The sequence below is a fragment of the Suncus etruscus genome, chromosome 15, assembly GCF_024139225.1.
Source record: "Suncus etruscus isolate mSunEtr1 chromosome 15, mSunEtr1.pri.cur, whole genome shotgun sequence".
NCBI classification, from domain to species: Eukaryota; Metazoa; Chordata; class Mammalia; order Eulipotyphla; family Soricidae; genus Suncus; species Suncus etruscus.
In genome coordinates this window covers 14,580,317-14,587,458 of record NC_064862.1, presented here as the reverse complement: position 1 = coordinate 14,587,458, position 7,142 = coordinate 14,580,317, and positions in this window count along the sequence as shown.

The window sequence follows — 7,142 nt, the reverse complement described above, 5'->3', positions numbered from 1 at the left end:
GTATCATAGTCTTGGTATAGTTGTCTCAAAAATGTTACAAAATGTCATATCGTATTTTCTGAAGGATATTCACTAGTACTAATTGTCTTTATTGAAATATTTGATACATAAAAATATGAGTCTATTTTGATGCTTTATTTCTTACCCTGCATTGATAATTTGTGTTTTCCAAGAAATTTCAAGATCTTTATTGCATCTAATTTATTCAATTTATTGAATTGTCATACAATTTAAAATATTCTATTATTTTAATAGCCACAGCGGTGCAATTATATGTATTTAGTGTATAATAAAATCTCTCATTCATTGGTTTTGCTTTTTAAATGCTTAAAATATTTTAAAATTGTCTTAGCTATCTTAAGGAATCAATATCTTACCAAGGTAATCTATTGCATTCTTCTTTTTTATTCTTCTTATATTTCTTTTTTGGGGGTGCACATACACTAATGTTCAGGGGTTATCCCTGGCTTCTCTACTACTACTGCAGGCACTTGGAGGATCATATGAGATGCTGGGGATTGAACCCAGGTTGGCTGTGTGAGAGACAAGTACCCTATATTATCATGCTGCCCATTTATATTTATAAATATATACTCCAACTATCTAGATTTTGGTTCTATTGATCCCAAATTTAGCATTGTATTAAGAGAACATCGCCTATGATCTTTGTCTTTTTAGTTGTGATATTTTCAGTGCATTTTATGGCCACATCCTGCAGTACTCAGGGTCTACAGCTGGTTTACTGCTAAGGGATTTTCTCCAGAGGTCACTCCAGAGGTGGTCTTGATGAAACATGCAGTGTGAAGGATTGAATTTAGACATTCAAGCTATCACTCCAGCCTATGATTGAGTTTTTTTTTTTTAATACAACACTTCAATACTTCTCTAATGTTTCATGAACCTAAAAACAAATTGAAGTTGTTGGGTATACTAGTCATATTAATATTGACAAAATTAATGCTAGAGGATTTCATTTTTAAATCCTCCCAACTTCTTGTTTTCTTTTTGTTTTACTGAATATTGAGACTTGGACTTTAATCTTAATACAGTAGATAAGAACATATTCAAGAAAAGTTAAACATTTTGAGATGTATAAAAAAAAAAGAATGGAAGTATCTAAAAATTCAGCAGAAAATTTGAAATTTTTTTTGGGGGGAGCACACCCGATGATGCTCAGGGGTTACTCCTGACTATGTGCTCAGAAATCGCTCCTGGCTTATGAGATGCTGGAGAGTTAACTGTGATTCATCCTAGATCAGCCATGTGCAAGGCAAATGCCTTACTGCTTGCACCACTGCTCTGGCCCAGAATTTGAATCTTTTAAACAGAATCAAATATGCATGAAAACTAAAAGTAAAAGATCCAGGCATAAAGCAAGTTAATGTGATGGTCTATAAGCAGATTGTCTATGGTAGCCATTTTCAGTGAGTTCAAAATCAAGTCAGTAAGTTATATTTAAATTGAATGGCCAGTTTTGTTTTATTTGTTTGGGGGTATAATTATTAGCATAATATATATATGAGTGGAAGCAAATATAAAACCTGACCACTGTCATATGCTGATTTAGAGAGTTGTGAAATCTCCAGCCAGCAAGAGGCTAGAAGGTTCTGAAAAGCATGTGCTCTATCTTGTAAAAAAGACAATCAGTGTCACAGAGACCACTAAAGCAGTATAGTAACTGCAAAGGAAGAGGTCAGAAGTACCTGTCTAAGTAGTTTTTGACATTTTCAAGGACTTACTATGATTTCTCATCAATTTTTAGTCTTATGACAGATGACTTGGAATCTTCTGGGCCCACAATTATAGAGATAAATTTTGTTCTCCTGGACTACATCTTGACATGCCCTGACCACCTTTCCCTAACCTCTTATTTCATGCTACATCACTGAGACTCTGAGAGCTTTCATTTCTACTTTGGAGAAAATAGACTTAAGCTTTACCTTTGGTCTTCAATAGCTACTTCAGTAGTCCACACAGATGTATCCATGTCCTTTCCTAAGAAAATGTGCTAATGAAACACCTATTTATGTGCTGATACATTTTCAACTTTTTTCTTTTTCTTAGCTTAGTAAAGACTTAAATCATTTATTAATTTAATTTTAAAAATGTTATTCTTATTTAGTTATAAAGAATAGAAAAAGATAAGGAAATAAAAAATAAAAAAGTTATAACAGAAAAAAATAAAAGGAAGTACAGTGAAAAAGAAATTTTGAGAAATTACTGTATTGCCAATGAGATCATTAGGACATTGGTTTAGTAAACTTAGAAGGTTTAGTAAACTTTTGTTGCTAGCTGGTCTTTCTATTATTTCATTTATTTTTGAATATTAAATGATCTTAGCTAAATATTGGCATCTAAATTGATGACATCAAACACATGAACATTTTCAGGAATTCATAGCACTATTACTGATGCTGCAACTTTTGTGGGGGCAAGTTCTTAGCTGTCAGATCTCCCAGAAGTAGGAGAATGTGGGGATGGGAGGAAGGGTGCCCACACTCACTCCAAGAAAGCCTTCATGCTATCATCCCAAATACCTCATATCTGGAGTTTGGTCAGGCTAGTGTCTCTGTAGAGAACTGTAGAGGAGTTGTGAAGTTGTAGGGTCATAGTAAAAGAGGTGATTATTGGTGGTGGGTGTGGTAGGCTTGGCTCTGGTAAAGTAGGGACTTAGTTCATTCTCTCCTCCTGAGATTGCCAGCTTTCAGATAGATGCTGGTAGATGTACCCATGATTTTTTAAACGTCAAAGATTTCTTTTATTTTTAGCATTTTTAATCTTTATTTAAACACCTTGATTACAAATACAATTGTAGTTGGGTTTCAGTCATGTAAAGAACACCCCCCCCCCCCGTCACCAGTGCAACATTCCCATCACCAATGTCCCAAGTGTATTCTATTTTTTTTTCACTCTATGTTCCTGAGACCACTTGGGCTCTATCCACTTTTTTTTCCTTTTTCTCAATTTGTAAAAAAGACAGAAATATGAACCAGAACAAAATGATTCAAGTTTTATGGTTCTATGGGAAAGTGAGAGCTTCTATCTAGAATATATGTAAAATTAAGAGAAGAAAATAAAAAAGAGGCTGGGCATATCACATGTTGGGGAAATTAGAAAAATTTTTGGCTTAAGAGATACTGGGTGTCACTTCCCATGAAGTATGCTGTCAAAAGACTTCAGGCATGTTGGTTGTTCAGCTCCAATGTCTCTCAGAAAAAAATTCTGCTCAGTTGCAGTTGACAAAGTAATTCTTTTGTAGTTAGAGATCTTAGTTTTTGTACAGGTCCTGGAATGAAGCCTCGGATAAAGTCTTTCTTTGTGGTCCTAGGAATAGTTCTGCTTAGCTACGGTTGTTGTACACAGTCTTTTGTAACATACCCATGATTTTTTATATCTTGGTTTTCATATCTTTCAAGAAATGAGCATGATGTGGAGCTGGCCTGGTATGAACATGGAGACTACATTTGTGTAAGTGGTTTTCTTTTTTTTTTTTTGTTCTTAAATTTTATTTAGTCATTCTGGATTACAAAGTTGCTAATACATGGGTTTCAGATATACAGCAGTAAATGAGAGTTCCTATATTACCATAATCCTACCAGCACTAATAACTTTTGAACTTTTAAATTATAGGTCATTTTTACTAGTAAGAGTTAATAACTCACTGACATTTTGATTTACTTTTACAATCAGTGATGACATTTTTTATTTCTGGTGATCATTTTTGTCTTTTTGGAGGAAATGTCTGTTTCACTCTTCTCCCCAGTCAATGTTGTTGAGCTTTGTAAATGCTCTAAATATTTTGTATATTACAACTTTGTTTGATGGATGATGTGCAAATATTTTCTCCCAATCTGTAGTGTGATTTTATTTTAGACCTCATTTCTTTATAGTGCAGATGCCTTTTGGTTTGCCACAGTCCCATTTGTTTATCTCTTCTTTTGCTTTATTTGCCAGTTTGCCTGAATTGAGATAAATATAATAAAGCTACATTGAAATAAATATAATAGAAAGTTCTGCCTATGTGTTACTCAATATTTATTTACAAGTTTTTGGTATCCAGCTCTTCAATTCATTTTGAATTAATTTTTGTGTATGTTATGGATATGTGCCTATTATTATTTCTAAGTTTTTTTCTATGTAGAAAAACACATTGGAAAATTTTCCTTTCTTCACTTTTTGTCCCAGAACCTTTGCTGTAAATTATCTGTCCATATATCTGAGAGTTTACCACTAGATTATTACTTTTATTTTCTTGATCTCAGAAGCTGCCTTCAGTTGAGCACCACATTTTTAAATACTTTACAGAATAGTTTTCATGCTTTATAGCATAGCTTAACTAAAATGCCACCCATCATTTTCAAGACTTGATCTGACTATTCTGGGAGTTTTATGGTTTCATGTGAATTTTAGAAGTATTTGTTTCATGTCCTTGCAGAAAAGCATAGTCAGTGTTTGTAAAAGTTACAATGAATCTGTAAACTACATTGAATAGGATGATTATTTTATTAATAATATTTATTGATCCATGAACAAAGGGTATGTTTCCATTTCCCTGTACTCCTCCTCCTCTTTCTCTTCCTCTTCTTCCTCCTTCTCTTCCTCCTCCTCCTTCTCTTCCTCCTCCTCCTTCTCTTCCTCCTCCTTCTTCTCTTCCTCCTCCTCCTTCTCTTCCTCCTCCTCCTCTTTCTTCTTCTTCTTCTTCTTCTTCTTCTTCTTCTTCTTCTTCTTCTTCTTCTTCTTCTTCTTCTTCTTCTTCTTCTTCTTCTTCTTCTTCTTCTTCTTCTTCTTCTTCTTCTTCTTCTTCTTCTTCATTGTTGTTTTTGGGCTACACCCGGTGTCGCTCAGGGGTTACTCTTGGCTACGCACTCAGAAATAGCTCCTGGCTCAGAGGACCATAAGGGACCCTGGGAGATTAAACCGAACTGTGGTCTGTCCTAGGTCAGCTGTGTGCAAGGAAAATGCCCTACCACTGTGCCACTGCCCTGGCTCATTTCTGCACCTTTTTTTTTAAATTTTGGATTAGTAATGATTTGTAAATTCCACTAACTACATTTTCATTTTTGTCAAGTTGACCCTGTCTTCTTTGACTAGCATAAATGAGGTAGATAAAAACTTACTTTCTCTCTTCTGCATTGCTGATTATATATAAAGCTATAACAAATTTCTGTATATTGACGATGCCTGCTACTTTGTTGTGTAGATTTAATATTTTCTAGGAATATTTTTTGTAGTCTCATGACAATATGTCATCTGAAAAGTGATAGTTTAACACATACACTAATTTGTGGCCCTTTAAATTCTCTTTCTTGTCTAATTACTGTGGCTAAGATTTCTAAAACTTAGTAGAATGATAGAAATGAGAGGGAACATCTTTTTATTGCCTGATCTTAAATATTTCCAGTTTTTCTCCACAGTGGTTTTTATGTATATGGCATTTTCTATATTGATATAAACTCCTAATTTTGCAAGTGTTTTTATAATGAATGGGGATCGAATCTTGTCAATCATTTTATTTCATTTATACAACTGATCAAATGGCTTTATTTCTTTTTTATTAATGTGATGTATGATGCTAATTGATTTGTGTATATAGAACTATCCTTTCATCCCTGGGATAAACCCCACTTGATTGCAATATCTGATTAATTTAATAGATTATTGTGTTTGATTTTACAAAATTTTATTTGAGTTTTTTGCATCTACATTAGTCAGAAATATTTGTTTTCATTTTTCTGCTTTGATAACAAGGTAATGTTGGTCTTATAGATGCCAATAGAATTTCTGTTTCTTCTACTTTTTAGAAGACATTGTATAGTATGGGTAGTATGTCCTCTTTGAAGGTTTGGAAGAACTTTCTAGTGAATCAACATGCTCTAGACTTTGGGTTGTGTAAAGAGGTTGAGATTTTTGTCCCAAGCATTCCTCTATCCCCTGCCATGCCTGTGTAGGTGATTAGGGGACAAGATAAAAAGACATAAAAAAAACCCTCCCATTTAATATTGCATCAAAAAATACTAAATACCCAGAAATCCATTTAGCAATGGAAGTGAAAAGTCCAAGCATTGAGAACTATATTTTATTTCTTTTTTTTTTATTTTTATTGTGGTCGAAGTGAATTACAAATCTTTCACAGTAATATTTAAGGGACATTTCCACCACCAGTGATGTCCTCTCTCACCCCTGTTTCCAGCGTGCATCCCATATCTCCCTCCTTTATACCCCAGAATACTAGTGTAACTGGTCTCCACTTGTACAGCTTTCTGTGGATTAGGTACAGATTCTAATGTCGTTGACTTTGATGTTTGATGTTTTGGTTTGATCATTTTTTATTTTCACTAAATGTTCATGTGAGTGTCTGGACCTGGTACCATTCATTTTTCCCCTTCAGTTTATGAGGCTTGAACCAGATGATTCAAGCAAAGTGGGAAAACTATATTTTATTTCTGAAACAAGTAGAATACACAAACAAATGGAAGACTGTTTATGCTTATGAATTCTAAGGATGGCCTACACACTATCCTATCCTCAATATTATACACATTCAATGTAACTATCAAGATTTCAATGCATATTCAAGAACATAAAAGAAATACTACTAAAATTTGCATGGAACTACAAAAATTTCTGCACTGACAAAAAGTTTTATGCATTTTATGATTTATCTACACTATAATGTTGTAAAAAATAAAAACATCGGAGTAAAAGCACTCATATCTTTGAAATAGAATTTTGAGCATAGATCTAATCCTCACATAGCACACAAAAGTCAACTCAAACTGGATTAGACTTATGTGTTCAACCTGAATCTACAAAATACACTGAAGACAGCAATAGCAAAATATCATAACATTCATGATAATGGTTTCAGTTTATCTTCATTAAATTGATCTCAATTGTCAAAGAATAAAAAAAACAAATGAGATTCCTCTTTGGTACAAAGAAACTATCGTTAACATTTAAAAACTCTGGTGATGAAGAGATATTACAACTGGTAAAGGGCTTGCCTTGCAATCCTGCTTACCTAGGTTTGTTCTTCAGGAACTCAGTCCCTCAAGCTTGTCAGGTTTGATCCAGGAGTGCAAAGCCAGAGCTATTTCTTGAGCACAGTTGGACCACAGGTCCAAAACCTAATAAAATAAAAT